Source organism: Bos javanicus, chromosome 19, assembly GCF_032452875.1.
Source record: "Bos javanicus breed banteng chromosome 19, ARS-OSU_banteng_1.0, whole genome shotgun sequence".
NCBI classification, from domain to species: Eukaryota; Metazoa; Chordata; class Mammalia; order Artiodactyla; family Bovidae; genus Bos; species Bos javanicus.
Genome location: NC_083886.1, coordinates 47323816 through 47339448, shown reverse-complemented (window position 1 = coordinate 47339448; position 15633 = coordinate 47323816). Strand labels below are relative to the sequence as shown.

Below are 15633 nucleotides of genomic sequence, written 5' to 3'. Positions count from 1 at the left end.
CTAAACATTCTTAGCTTCCTGTCTTTTGGAGGAGTTTGGGGAGATTAAAGTTTTAGAGATTGATTTATTCATTCAAGAAAAGTTGAGTATTAAGCACAATGCAGGTCAGTGGTTCAACCTTGTGCATTAAAATTCCCTATGGTGCTGTACAGAGATACCTGTTGCTGGCTGGGCCCACTTCAAATTAGAATTCATATGGCCTGGGGTACGGCCTGGCCATGAAGAGTTTTAAAAGCTCCTCAGGTGATTTCTTGGGACTTTCTTGGTAGTCCAGTGGCTAAGACTCCAAACTCCCAATGCAGGGGACCCAGATTCGATCCCTAGTCAAGGAACTAGAGCCCACAAGCTACAACTAATACCGCAGCTAGAGATCCTGCATGCTGCAATGAAGACGGAAGATCCTGCATGCTGCCACTAGGACCCAGCGCAGACAAACAAATACAAGCTCCTCGGGCAATTCTAATGTGTAATTAAGGTGGGCAATCGGGACCATAGCAGTGACACAGACATGACCTCACTTTTGCGAAGGCACCTCATGAAAGAGACAGTCAACAATCCAAGTGTCACAAGAAAAGGATGGCAGGTCACATGAGTCCAAGATGGGCACTTGTTAGTCTTGGGGGTGGGGGTTGAAGAAAACTTCCCTGAACAAATGATGCTTATACTGAGACATGAGGGACAAGTTCAAGTGAACAAGGTGAAGGGAGAGGGTAGGAAGGAACATTCCATGCAGAGGGAAGAGTGCACGCAAGGGCCCTGAGGCAGGAAACTGCAGAGTTTTCAAGGAACTAAAAGATGACCCATAAGGCTGGAAGATGAGGGAAGTGGTGGTGCCAGAGGTGTGAAGCCACTGGAATTTGGGACTTTTTTGCTACTGCAGCATAAACCTGACCTCAGTGACTAATACAAGGATTTTAGTTGAAAGACAGTGGATGGAGTCCAGCTTGGATTCAGCTAAGGAGAGCAGATATGTGGGGAGAAAATGGAAAAGTGCCAGTGATGCTTTAAAAAAAGCCTGTCTGGGAAGAGGAGGACAGAAATAGGGTAATGGACTGAGGGGGGCATTATTTTGCTTTAAAGAGGGGGCTCACTTAAACCTCCTAAATGCCAACAGGAAGGAGTCAGGAGAGGAGAGGACAGGAACAGGAGAAGGGGGAAATAAAAGCTAAGCAAGCTTCCTAAATGATGGCAAGGTGGACGAATGGAATCCAGGGCACAGGGTTGGGGAGGGCCTGGCCTTAGCAAAGTCACCCACGAGCTGTGGAACACAAAGGTGCTGAACTAGCACGTGAGATGCTTGGGCCACCGGCACAGGTCAGCTCTGCAAAACGCCTTGACCCCTGGGGGTCCTTCCTAAGACTACCAAAACCCAGTATCCCCCGCCCCAACATTCAAAGACCATTTCCCCACAACAGAAAACAAATGAAACTGTCAAATCGCATTGGTTATATTTCCAGTATTCCAAAAGAGAGTTCAAAGGTGGCCTGTACTCTCCCTTCCCCCAATCTTTTACTTTGAAAAATTTCCAACTTACAGAAAAATTGTACAAATGATACAATCAGCACCTTTATATTCTTTTCCTAGACTCACCAATTGTTAGTATTTGCAACATTTGCTTTCTCTCTGTCACTCTCTGCCTATCCATGTATAACTACACACAAAACTTAATTTTATTTTATTTTGTATTTTCTTTATTTGGCTGAGCTGGGTCTTAGTGGCAACAAGCAGGATCTTTGATCTTCATTGCGGCATGTGGGATCTAGTTCCCTGACTAGGATCCAACCTGGGCCCCCTACATTGGGAACACGGAGTATTGCCACTTGACTGCCAGAAAAGTCCCACAAAACTTAATTTTAAACAATATTTTTCTTATTGTAAAATCAACATATGGGGACCTTCCTGGTGGACCAGTGTTTAGGACTCTGCTCTCACTGCCAAGGGCCAAGGTTTGATCCCTGGTCGGGAAATTAGGATCCCACAAGCCACGTGGCTTAGCCAAAAAAAAAAAAAAGCAACATGTATGTGAAATCAAGTACAGCAAAGTATAAAGTACTTACCTATAATCCTACCACCAGAAACATCACTATCAACATATTCACATATTTTCTTTCAGGTTTTCCCCATGCATTTTCAAAAATAGTCAAGATTATTTTGAATATGCAATTTATATCCTACTCTTTTATCAGATGTATTCTCTTGATAATTTAAAATTCCACAGACATCACTTTCTAATGGCCACCTACTATTCTACATAACTGTTTCCCAGAGATTGGCTGTGTAGCTGGCTTCTGAGATTTCCTATTATTAACAACCCTTTGATGAACACTGGAGAAGGGAATGCCAACCCCTCTCCAGTATTCTAGCCTGGAGAATTCCATGGACAGAAGAGCCTGGCGGGCTTCGGTCCATGGGGTCACAAAGAGTCAGACACACTCTTCATGATTAACACACTTGATGAACATCTTAGTGTTTTTATTCTTTTCGTATTTCTCATTTTTTCTGTAAGACAGATTCCTAGAAGCAAAATTCTGGGTCACAGGGCAGCAACATTTTATAGCCTCTATTTACATCCTGCCAAACGGCTTCTTGGAAACTGGTCCAAACTTGTACTCTCACTAGCCAGACTTGAGTAAATGCTCTTGTTGAGTCGGGGAGGGGCCCAGGCACAGCTGGGAGAGGGGTGGCCCCCAAGAGGAGAACGCATCACAAATCAACTTTCACAGAGGAAACCAGGAGAGGGGGTGGAGAAACCTCAGTCTCCCCGGGCCTCCCATTTTGCCTGGCCCACTGCAGACACTTGAGACACCATTGCTCCATGAATAAACAAATCCACAAACATGTATTTCTGCATTCCCATCACGTGTCCAGCACAATAGACAAAGGAAAGAAAACAGTGAAAGTTCCCGGGGTGAACTGTGCCCATGGGGCACACAGGAGTCAAAACGAAACCCACCCCACTGCAGGCAATACAGCAAGTTTTCTTAGGACAAGCTGATCTCTGCTTAGGCTGATCATCTGTGGTCCTCCCTCCCCCACAAGACAAGCTCCAATCTCACTCAGCTCCCAAATCATGCAGGTAAGAAAATGCAGGACGAAGAGTCAGGGGTGTATTAAAGGGCAGCGACGTTACCTAAGGTAACAGTGGGGTCTTTCGCACCTCCTTCTCTGCTGGGAGCTGGTTGACAGAATGGGCCTCAGCTGCAGAGAGGAAAGGCAGTTCCCAGCCCAGTGGTTCGCAGCCGAAGAGGTATCCCTCCACTGGGATGGTTTTCCATAAGCGACTCCTGGTTGTCTAAATGGGCAGGAGCAATCCGTATTGGCCGAGATGGCCTGAATGAGGCCTGCGGGGAGGCTGTGGGCACAGGCAGGCACACAGGCACATGTGTAATGGAACTGACTGGCTGTGCCCCTCAAGGGCTGCGTGGTCAGGGAGGGCAGGTGTGACATCACGGTCACCCTGGGAGAAAAGCCAGGTCTGTGAAGTCATGGGGTTCTGGGGCCTTTCTCATCCTACTTTGTGCAGTTTTGGGGCCTTGTTTACCTGCAAAGTGGGAGTGATGGAAGACCAGGCAAAGGGAAGTGGTATGGAGGGGGGCTGGGATCTAGCCCATTGCACTCCAATAAGCACCCACCACTCCCCAGAACCCGATAATGGTGATGCATGAGCAAAGCAGCCTTTGGAGAACAAGCGACTTGCACTCACAAGCTCCACACCTGCATTTGAGGTGGGTTTTGGAGACTCCACACTTTGAGCCCCTGTTGGGTGGTAAAAGCGCTGTTCCCTGGTCTCACCATCTGGACAAGGGGCCACTTTCTCTCCTCTTTGTGCACATCTGCCGGGCCTGTTGCACAGCTGTGAAGCAGGTCTTGGGCTGGATCCCATGGGAGAGCAGACTTGGACGTGAAATGCAAAATAAAGGGCTTGTGAGTCCACAGAGGATGTACTTAAGGATATTTTGTTTATTTATTTTCTTAAGCTATTTTTAAAGCCAAGTCTTTTTTTTTGGCTGCACTGGGCCTTCGTTGCGGCTCACCGGCTTCTCTTGTTGTGGCTCTTGAGCTTAGTTGTCCCAGGGCATGTGGGATCTTAGTTCCTTGATCAAGGATCGAACTGTCATCCCCTGCACTGGAAGGCTGATTCTTAACCACTGGACCACCAGGCAAGTCCCAAAGGTCTCTTAAATCTAAATCCTTAGCTAGTACTTGCTACCTGCAAGGCTCTATGCACTTTACAAATCTTAATTCATTTAATTCTCTTTCAAATCCTATGAGGTCGGTATTATCATTATTCTGATTTTCTAGGAGAGGAAACTCAGGCAGAGAGGCTGAACAACCTGGCTGAGTTCATACCACTAGGACACCGCAGAGCTGGGATTTGAATCCAGGCCACCTGGCTCCACAGTGTGTGCAGAGATCAAAGTCTCATGCAACATGAAACTGGCTGAGTCAACGACAGCTGCAATCCCATCATGAGCTGCAGAGTGAGGAAGGCTCTCGTAAGAAAGATTGTGGTTACCTTTTACAGGACCACCTCAGAATCACACAGAGCCTTGAAATGGAGGCTGGCTGGCTCTGGGCATTTGCCCAAGTGCCCACAAGTAAACCTGGGACAGCCAGACAATACTCAGGCTGTCCTTCACTGGGCATGTCTCATGCTCTTAAATCAGGACTAAGCTCCGTGGGATTTCTAAGCTAAACCAGGCATGAAGGGGCTGCTGTATCCTGCTGGGTTCGGGGGATCTGCCCTAGCCTGGCCTTACCTCCTGGTGGAGATCCAGTCCCAATGTTGGCCCCATATTTGGACCACATTCTGATCCCATTAGTGAAAAATCTGAGTCATGATAGATAACAACCAATGGTGGAGGAAGGCCTCAGGTAACACCAGTTCTAGGAGCATTCTCTGTTAAGAGAATCTGTATATCAAGACGCCTCAATATAATAACATAACACCTTTATTGTACATATGAAACTGACTGAAAACCACAGTGTGTGTACACTAGCTAGACTCTGAACTTCTCAAGGGATCAGGACTGAGTGATTCCCAAGTAGCCCAGTGCCTTGCGCATAGCAGGCATCCAGACAGACATGTTAGACCTTCTCAGATTTTAAGGTATAATTTGTCTGGACACTTTGGGAATTTTGATAAAACATCCCTTAACCCTGAAAGTTAAAATATGGTGACCAACAGGCATCAGATGAAAGGAACCCTCAAGGAGCAAAACATAAGGCCTTTGGATGACAGTCACAGACCTGCCCAGAGCTGTCATTATACAGAGTCAGAGAGAGGACCCAGGGAGTGTCTATCCATCAAAAAACATTTGCCAATGGCCCTGGGCTAGGTGCTCTGAAACTCCTTGAGGAATCTTCTAGTCTCTAACCCTTACTGCCAGCAGGATATCGTCAGAACACCCCAAAGACACACCCCTCTTTCCCCAAGGTTTCAAAACTCCACCCCAGGAAGTTCTTCCAGCTGTCTAGCTTGAACTACTCCAGACAGAATTTAAACCAGACCAACAGCCTGGGAGTATATCATAGAGTTAAATGGATCTAATAAGTCACACTTGTAAAGATTTAATCGAAGGACAATTTCTGATGTATCTTGAAAAGTTGGAATGACCTGTCCAGGAATGCTCCACATGCCCACAAGACACCATCATTGACTGGGGGCCTCCCCAGGCCCCTCCTACATTGACATTTGGTGACAAGATGCTTGCCTGGGCTCTCTACTCCTTGTCCCTTGGGGTAACAAGTGATCTGTTGTCACCCATTTAACTAAGCAATCTGTGAACCCCTCAGCTTTCCCTGCAAGCCTGGTGAACCCAGGCCAGGCACCAAGCTTCCTCCAGGGCAAGCTGTCCCAGTGGGGTTATTTTTTTGTTTGTTTGTCTTGTTTTTTAATGAAAATTTTGTGTTTTTTAAAAAATTTATTTGTATTTATTTATCTGTGCCGGGTCTTAATTGTGGAATGCAGGATCTTCTAGTTGCAGCGTGTGGGATCTAGTTCCCCGACCAAGGATCAAACCCGGGCCCCCTGAATTGGGAGCACAGAGACTTAGCTGCTGGACCAGCAGGGAGTCCCTGATGGGGTGGTTAAGGCAAAGAGGGGCTGCAGCATGTGTGGGCCCTGAGGTGCTCTGACCTCCTGTGATCTTATAGGACTCGCCCTCAAGATGGCTGCCAGATCATGGGATCTGGGTTCCAGGAATCGAAATTTTCTGCAAGGGATTTTGACTGCCCATTCCAGAAAACTTCCCCCGGCCTGCTCTGTTATCAGCCCTCACCATTGAGGAACACTCCAAATTTCTGTCCAGATCTACATGGAGAAGTGCATAAAGATTTTCATCCCAGTTTTTTTCATGATAAACCCTACTATAAGGACAATTGAAGGGAATTGATCCCTAAACTTTCATTTAAAAATCTGGGGAGGGAAGGAAGGGGTAAAAAAATCTCTGCAATCAGATGTTTCTCACATTCATTTTTATTCCTGATTAACCATTAATGGCTTGCTCATTATGCTGTGTAACAATTACGCAAAGATGCATACATTTACCACATGCTGGCCTTTCTGACGTTCATTATGACTTTAATTATTATTAAGTACCCATGGTGTGCCAGGTGCTAACCGCCAGATGAGGGGCAGGACAGGATGAAGGCTACTTGTCGCCAGTCAGCTGTTAACAGAACCGCTCAGCTTTGCTGCTAGCATTCCTGGAGAGCCAGCCCTGCCATTTCGGTGACTTCAGATGTGTCCCCTGTGAGTTAGTGGGAGACTGAGGAGGGCATGTCTGCGGTAATCCAGGCATTGGGCAGCCACCCCTTACTTTGCCAGAGCACTCCAGTCTGGTGTCCCTGTGGGACAGGGGAGGGTCAGGGGCCAGAGCTGAGCCCCCGAAAGTAGGCAGGATGATGGAGCCGCCAGGCAGGCAGGAAGTCCACCCCTGGGGAGAGGAGGCCCCTCGGGGCAGCAAGGTTCCAGCAGAGGGTCCTCCGGGTTGTGCTGCTGAGAGTAGCCCCTGAGAGCTAAGGGACCATCTGGGAAGATTACCTAGCTGCTCTGAGCCTCAGTTTCCCCAGGTGAAAAAATGGAGGTAGAATCTGCAAATTCAATAGGCGACAGTTATGAGATGAGATGAAGCAGGAAGACACCAGCCATCACTTTTCTGTTGCCCTTGTCACTGTCAGCTCTGGCCCGGCAGCTGGTCAACAGCTTCAAGTGCCAGATGGGCGGCAGGGGAGCAGAGGGCTGGGGGAAAAAGCCAAATCCATCCTCTCACATAAAATAAATAAATAAACCCGAGGCCTAGGATCTGCACAAAGCCAGAGTGCTGCCCAGTGTGTTACAGGTGTGCACAGGGGCCAGGAACACATTCCCGGCACCAGTGTGCTCTGCCTGCAGCTCATGTGAAAGGTTCTCCTGTCTCAGGCAGCCAGGTGCGGAGGCCAGCCCACAAAGACCTAGTAACACAGGCATGTGTCTGAAATGGAGCTTAGTGGCTTTGAGCTGCTGGGCCCATCCTGAGCCCCTTTAAATGCTTTGGAACTTTAAGGCCCACCTGCCTCCAGCTGAGCCTAGCAGTGGGAGATGTGGGGGAAAGAAACACGAACCAGGCAGAGGAACGAGAGCCAGCTCTAGTGACAAACCCACTGTTTCCCACAAGATTGACTGTGGTCCAGTCATGGGAACTAAGCGTGAGCAGAGCCCTACCTGCTGCACGAAGCGGCAGGTGAGGGGCCAGGATGAGGGCTCTGTCCTTGGCTGGGATGAGGATTCCCTGGGAGGAGGGCATCCTTTCCTTCCTCCAGTTCTGTGAGTCCTGGCATGCTGGATGTAAGAGGGCACACAGTCTCCCCAGGAAGAAACATCTCCGGGGAGGCACCCCATGGGCAGGTGGAGGGAGGTATATAGCCCAGCGGGAGTGTAGAGAGTGAGAGGCAGGGCTTGAGTGGCGAGTGTCACGGGCAGGTGGAGAGAGCAGCAAAGACATGACATGGGAAGGGTGGAAAGTGGAGTTGATGAGATGAAGCTTTTCAAAATGTTATTTGTATGTTTGTTTCTTCCTGATGATAAAAGTAACTTATGCTGCTGTCTGAAATTCTGATGAGAATCTATTCATGCATTCACACACAAAAGAAATATGGACCTTCTGAATTGAAGGGGAAAAAAGTGCATCAAGGAGAAAGCGACAGGCTTCTGTACCCCTATTTAGGTCTACAACTACCCTCCAAAAGCTTATCAAAGCTGGGCATGTTTCCAGGTCACTACCTATGGGTCTGGCTTCCCTGGTGGCTCAGTGGTAAAGAATCTGCCTGCTAATGCAGGAGACACAGGTTCAATCTCTGATCCAGGAAGATCCCCTGGAGAAGGAAATGGCAACCCACTCCAGTGTTCTTGCCTGAAAGAGGAGGCATGGACAGAGGAGCCTCATGTACTACAATTCATGGGGTCAAAAAGAGTCGGACACAACTTAGAAACTGAATAATAACCACCTACGGGTCTCCCATGTAACTGGTTAGCATGGTGGGTATTCAGCAGTGTGGCTAAAGGCCACTCACTGTGCTCTGTGCTCCACAGACATCACTGCCTCTCCTTACAGCAGCCTGGCAAGAGAGGTGCTACTACTCACGATTTTCAGATGAGGAACCAGGCTCAGAGAGGCTGGACTACTTACCCAAGGTCACACAGGTAGCAGGGAATGGCCAAAAGTCAACCCCTGTCAGCCCTCCTCCAAGGCTTGGGCTCTTCCTATCATATTTCCTTCACAATCAGGAATGGTACGGAAAGCTGGGTAAACGGCATCTCATGTCCATTTCTTTCTTTTTTTTTTAAAGCATATTTCATTCTATTTTTAATGGAATAAATTGGCATGAAAAGGTAGGAAAACCAACTACATTTATGGTTTTAAAGTGAAAGTGAAGTCGCTCAGTCGTGCCCAACTCTTTGCGACCCCATGGATAGTAGCCTGCACCAAGCTCCTCCGCCCATGGGATTTTCAAAGCAAGAGTACTGGAGTGGGTTGCCATTTCCTTCTCCATCATGTCCATTTCTTAAGTAAGCCATAGTAATGACATAACATTAAAACAACATCTGGGGAGAACTGAACTGCCAAGTACAGGCCAGGTAAGTGCAGGAAGAGAGGACCACTGAGGAGCCTCCTTAGCTTTTGCACCAACAGTGAGATGGGCTGATTTTGGAAAGGAAGATGGGCTCCAGGAGACAGTAAAGGGAACAAATGACCAAAAGGGGTAGAAAAAGCAAGGGCTCTGGAATCAGACCACCCAGGGTCTCCTGCGGCTCACCCCATGGGTGGGCCGAATGACCGGGCAGTTCTGCCCTTCTTTCCCATTACAGAGCATCCATTATTGGGAACTGCTTCATTTCCGTGGGCAAGGAAAACCTCATCAACCTAACTAATATTTTCCAACAACAAATGTTGCTTCTGTTACTTCAGCAGCAGGGGCTGTTTCACTTGGGATACCCATGCATCTTCCAAGAATGGTGGACATTCTCTAGGAAAATTAGCGTTTAAAAATTTATTTATTTATTTATTTTTGGCTGCGCTGGGTCTTTTTTTTTAATTTATTTTAATTGGAGTCTAATTACTTTACAATATTGTGGCAGTTTTTGCCACACATTAACATGAATCAGCCACGGGTGTACATGTGTCCCCCCATCCCAAACCCCCCTCCTACTTCCCTCCCCATCCCATTCCTCTGGGTCATCCCAGTGCACCGGCTTTGAGTGCCCTGTTTCATGCATCGAACTTGGACTGGTCATCTATTTCACATGTGGTCATATACATGTTTCAATACATGTTTCTCAAATCATCCTACTGTTCTACCACAGAGTCCATAAGTCTTTTTTTTTTTTAATATCTGTGCATCTTTTGCTGTCTTGCACATAGGGTATTTGTTACCATCTTTCTAAACTCCAGATATATGTGTTAATATACTGTATTGGTGTTTTTCTGACTTACTTCACTCTGTATAATAGGTTCCAGTTTCATCCACCTCATTAGAACTGACTCAAATGCATTCTTTTTAATAGCTGAGTAATACTCCATTGTGTATATGTACCACAACTTTCTTATCCATTCCTCTGCCAATGGACATCTAGGTTGCTTGCATGTCCTAGCTATTGTAAGCAGTGCTGCGATGAACACTGGGGTACACGTGTCTCTTTCAATTCTGGTTTCCTCGGTGTGTTTGCCCAGCAGTAGGATTGCTGGGTTGTATGGCAGTTCTATTTCCAGTTTTTTAAGGAATCTCCACACTGTTCTCCATAGTGGCTGTACTAGTCTGCATTCCCGCCAACAGTGAGAGAGGGCTCCCTTTTCTCCACACCCTCTCCTGCGCTGGGTCTTTGTTATTGCCTACAGGAGTTCTCTAACTGTGGCGAGTGGGGGCTACTCTTCGCTGCAGTGCTCGGACTTCTCACTGTGGTGGCTTCTCTTGTTGCGGAGCACAGGTTCTAGGGCCACGGGCTTCTGGAGTTGCAGAATGTGGGCTGAGTAGTTGTGGCCCATGGACTTAGCTGCTCTGAGGCATGTGGAATCTTCCCGGATCAGGGATCGACCTGTGTCCCCTGCATTATCAGGTGGATTCCTAGCTACTGTGCCACCAGAGAAGTCCAGAATGTCTCTTTAAGTCGGATATATGCTTGCCATTTCGAAAGGAATGGAGATGGTTCAGTCTGGCCACTCCAGTAAAAGGACAGAACCTTGACTCAAAGCCAGTCCTCCAGAGGTTATCTCTTTACTGTTGTTTTTGTTTTATTTTTCTCCTTGAAGGCAAGTCCCAGTCACTAGGCATAATCCACTCTAGCTGCTGCTCTTGCTCTTCTGAGGGGTGACTACCTGGCCTTAAGGTTGGTTAGTCAACACAGGCTCATGTAACCCTTTAAAGCTCACACTCACTGTGGAATGAAATGGTTCATTAAAATCATTGAAATACCACCTTCCCTGATGGTCCAGTAGTTAAGACTCCAGAGCTCCCCCTGCAGGGGGCAAGGGTTCAATCCCTGGTCAGGGTACTAAGATCTGGCATGCTGCATGGCATGACCAAAGAAAAGTCAGTGAAACAAGGGATCCTCAGGAGGAGAGCAGCAGGAGACTGCAGGAGAAGAGGTCTTCACACCATGGAAGAAAGTGGGAATGTTCCGGAAAGCTGCTGCCAGAGGGACGCAGCTGTAAACCAGACTGTGTGTCCTAGAGACTGGCCTCCACCGTCTGAGAGGCTCCTCCTTCACCTGGGATCTCAAATACTGTTGCTTCCCTCTCAGGCCTCCATCATGGGTCTGCCCTGCAGGCCAGTTGCATCTGAGGGTCCTTCTCTGGCCATCGCAGCCCCAGGAGGGAGGCAAGATGGGGCCCAGGAGGAGAAGGGGGATGGGGCAAGAGTAAGAAAGAGACCTGGGCTAGTCCAGCTTTGCCATGAACTCACTGTGTGACTCTGGGGAGGTCACGTCACATCTCTGGGCTGTTACCTCATTTCTCAAGTGGCTCTGGTGTCTGTTAAAATGCCAGAGTTGTGGTCCTCAACATCTTGTGCTGGAGTCTCTGCGGGTTTTTCTCAGTATAACCACAGAAAGTGGGGAGGTGTCGGGGAAGGGAGGTCCCCACAGGAGAAGGAACAGCTGAAGGGAAGGTGGTGACCCACTCTCAGAACGTCACCTGCTTGGAGGCTGCTCCCACCCCTTTTACCGTCTTCTTCTAGCCCCTTCTTTCTCCTCCCTCCCAGCCCCCTCATCAGGTCATGAGCGGCCTTCACAGCAAGCTGGGATGACTCTGTCGGGAAGGCAGAGGAGGAGTTTGGGTGGTGGGTGGGAGGGGGAGCCCGGTGGGCTATGGGGGTTCTTCCACCTCCGTGGTTCTGGGAGGTCCGGGTTCCCCAGGCCAGGCAGAGTGACCCTTCACTAACCAACAGTAGAGATGCTCGGGCCTTGGGGTCAGGAGATCAACATTCTAGCCGCGGCAGCGCCACGGACCGCTTCTCTGAAGAGAACCATAGGACAACATGCTAATTAAAACTGAAAGGAGGCCCTCAGAGGATTGACTGGACTGCAGTTCTTGTCTGAAGGAGACCAGCCATGCCTTTGGCTTCCCTGGGTGTGGGAGGTGTTCCAAAGGAGCAGGGTCTTGGGCTGAGCTTTGCATCCTTCAGGGAGTGAGGGGGGATTCTGGAGGAACTCCGGGAACTGCACCACAGAAGTCACTCCGGAAGAGACCGGCCCCTGCCTGGAACCCCTCACCCCGTCTCCTCGACTGAGGTTCCGTTTCTTCCTTTCCCCAACAGGAAGTGCCACCCAGCCTGCAGTGGCTGGGAGGATGAAATGACATCATTTCTGTCTAAAGCACAAAGAGAAAAAATAGCACTGAGGTTGCTTTTGATATAAAAGGATGGGGGACTGACATTTTGAAGTAGCCTATCACATAGCCAGGCCTCAGGGAACTTGTTCTCGGGGGTCTCACTTGGAACACAGGCCACCAAGCACTCTGGGGACCTCACAGGGCTACTCTGCGTTGTCAGGAACCACAAGGATTAGACACTTTCATAACACGGGAGCCCACCTCCCCTCGTCTTCCTCTACTTTCAAGGGAACATTCTAGAAGGTGCTCTCTGTGTTCCATTACACACTTTATATACACTTCATGCGGGTGCACACACACACACACACAAACTGTGCTCCTGCTAAGTCCTGCTCCTTTAGCATATCTGGAAGGCTCTTCACACACACATACACACACACACACACACACACAATGCTTCTGCTAAGTCCCGCTCCTTCAGCTCATCTGGAAGGGCTCTGGAAGGCTCTGCACACACACACACATACACACACACAACACACACACTGCTTCTGCTAAGTCCTACTTGGTTTAGCTCATCTGGAAGGCTCCCCTGTATGATGCATGCAGTGCCCAGGCTGGCAGGCCGGCTAACAGATTTTCTGCCCTTCTGGGAAATGAGGGTGAGGCCAGATCAGAGCTTCTCCACCAGGGGGTGTCATGCATCACCTGGGGAGGCTCTGAAAGAACCTTCCTATGGATGAGCTTACCCTTTTGAAGTGAGCTGGGGCCTGAGCATATATATAAATTGATCTTTCTTTTCTTTTTTTTTTTGGCTGCACCACAGCTCCAAGTGGGATCTTACTTGCCCGTTCAGGAATTGAATCTGCGTCCCCTGAATTGGAAGCTCTAGAGTCTTAACCACTGGATTGCCAGAGAAGTCCCCATAAATTTATCTTTTTTAAAAAAGGTAATGTGTACACAAGATAAAAGACAATAGAGTGAAAATGATGTCTCCTGCCTCCACCCATAGCTTCTCCCCCCAGAGGCTTCCATCAAAGCCTGATTTTCACCTTTCCTCCCAGAGTCAGGTTCCATGTAGGTGATTCATTCACCCTCCCACCTTATACACAAACAGTAACACACAATGCCCGCCTGGCTCCCTGCTTAACAAGGTGTCTGAGGGAGTAGCCAGAGCCACACCTCTGGACCCAGTGCATTTCTCCAGGGACCACGGCTTATTTAACCAGTTGCATCCTGACTATTTTCAGACTTTTGCATAACAGATAATTCCCCAATGAACCCCCACATATAAGTTTTTGCTTGTATAGAATGACTAGATTCTCAGAAGGAGCGATGCTCTGCCAAAGAACATCTGATCAACGGTCACACTTCTCTCCAGAAGGGATGATTTTCCAACCTCTCTGGATCATGGCCACCTCATCCATGTAATAGTGGCATCTCACTATGGATTATCAGCAGTCCTTTAATTATGGACCAGGTCAAGCATCTTTTTCGTGTTTGTGGCTCAGACGGTAAAGAATCTGCCTGCAATGCAGAACTGGGTTCGATCCCTGGGTTCGGGAAGATCCCCTGGAGAAGGGAATAGCAACCCATTTTAGCATTCTTGCCTGGAGAATCCCAAGGACAGAGGATCCTGGTGGGCTCCTCTGGGGTCGCAAAAGAGTCAGATATGACTGAGAGACTAATACCCTCTACATCCCACCCACTTTTTTTTTTTTTCTCCTGTAAACCATATATTTTTTTTCTTTTCCTGGGCATGGACATTTTGGTAAAGCATCTGGGGCAATTCTGAGGTATCCTAGGACCCCCTGCCTATTCTGGATGACCTAAGGCTCCTTGAAGCTCTAACACTATGGATTCTCGGAGCATCATTAAAAGCCTGGGGATCCAGGGACTGTCCAGGTTTCAGAGAGCCTGCCAGTAAGCTGGAGAAGCCCAGGTGTGAGCCTGAGCCCGAGTCTGAATACTGATGTCCAAGCCTGGTTGGGGCAGCCCTCTCTGCATGGGAGAACGGGCCAGCGTGTCTTTAGCTCATGTTAGGGTGTGAGGGCACAGGACATGATGGAGACATTTTGCATCTACTTCCATTGAGAGTTCTTTCTGGGAACCCAGAGCCAGCTTGTTCCTGCAACATCCACCCGCTTCCCTCCATTTCAGGTCTGTCTGTGAAGTCCTCTCTTTCAGCAACTGGGATTTACCCAGCTGTTCTGCTTGGCGCCGCCCCCCACCCACCCAACAATGAAAGGGTGCAAGATTCCCAGGGGTGGCTCAAGTGTCAGCAGCACATTGCAGCATCACTCGAGCTCTGCTAATGGCCATGTGTCATGTGATGTAGCTGGAATGGTTTGTAACTTAGCCTAGATGCACCGGATTAATGGCTAACTCCTCCACCCTTAAACACAGAGCTTCTGTTTTATAGGAAGTGCTCAAATGACTGTTGAAAAAATAAATCATTAACACCTGTCTAATGGCTCCCCCCTCTTTTGTCCAGAGGGTAGTTAGTAAAAGTTCAAATTGGTTCAGTTGAACTGTGCTTACAAAGACTCCAAGCATAAGGAGGTCCACTTCCTGACAGCCTCAACCAGCTTTCTTGCAAATTCAAAAGCCCCTTTCTTTGGTCCTGGGAGTGAGGATTGCCACGTAAAATATAGGATGCCTAGTTAAATTTGAATTTCAGATAAACAACAAATAATTTTTTTTAAGTATGTCCCAAATCTTGCATGGGACATACTTAATTGTATTGGTTTCCAATACAATGTGGCTTCTGTAACCAATGACCACAAACCTTAAAACAACAAGTATTCATTCATTGGTTTGGATGCCAGAAGTCCAAACTCAGTATCACTGGGCTGAAAGCAAGGGGTTGGCAGGGCCGTGTTCCCTCTAGGAGAAAATCCCTTGCTTGTTTCTTGTAGCTGCTGGTGGCTGCAGGCATCCATAACACCCTCATCTCTGCCTCCATCATTACATCATCTTCTCTTCCACGTTTTTAATCTCTCTCTGCCTGGCTCTTATAAAACACATGCGATTGCATTTAGGACCCAGATGATATAGGACAATCTCACTGCAAGATCCTTAATTTAATCACATAGGCAAAGATCCTTTTCCCAAACAAGGTCATATTCACAAGGTTCTGCAGACTAGGATCTGATATCTCCTGGAGGAGGAGCATTATGTAGCCTAGTACACTTATATTTTTAAAAAATGGTTGTTTATCTGAAATCCAAATTTTACTAAGCATCTTGTGTCTTAATTTGCTAATGCTGACAGCCCTACCTGGGCTGGAGCCTCTGCTCATGAAATGGCAGGAATTTAAGTGGTTTGT

The 15633-nt window shown here is 48.1% G+C and overlaps 1 protein-coding gene across 22 annotated transcripts in view; it reads right to left on the bottom strand.

Annotated features, from left to right (window-relative positions):
- The window catches only part of MAPT (microtubule associated protein tau), a 122877-nt gene that overhangs the window by 88349 nt on the left and 18895 nt on the right, over window positions 1-15633 (bottom strand). For 2 of the 22 annotated variants that reach the window (XM_061392210.1, XM_061392232.1), the window contains exon 1: window positions 3131-3414. The exons of the other annotated variants lie outside the window; for them this stretch is intronic. The gene's annotated coding sequence lies outside the window, so the exon portion shown is untranslated. Of the gene's footprint in view, window positions 1-3130; window positions 3415-15633 lie in introns of those variants that run through there. 22 annotated transcript variants of the gene reach the window in all.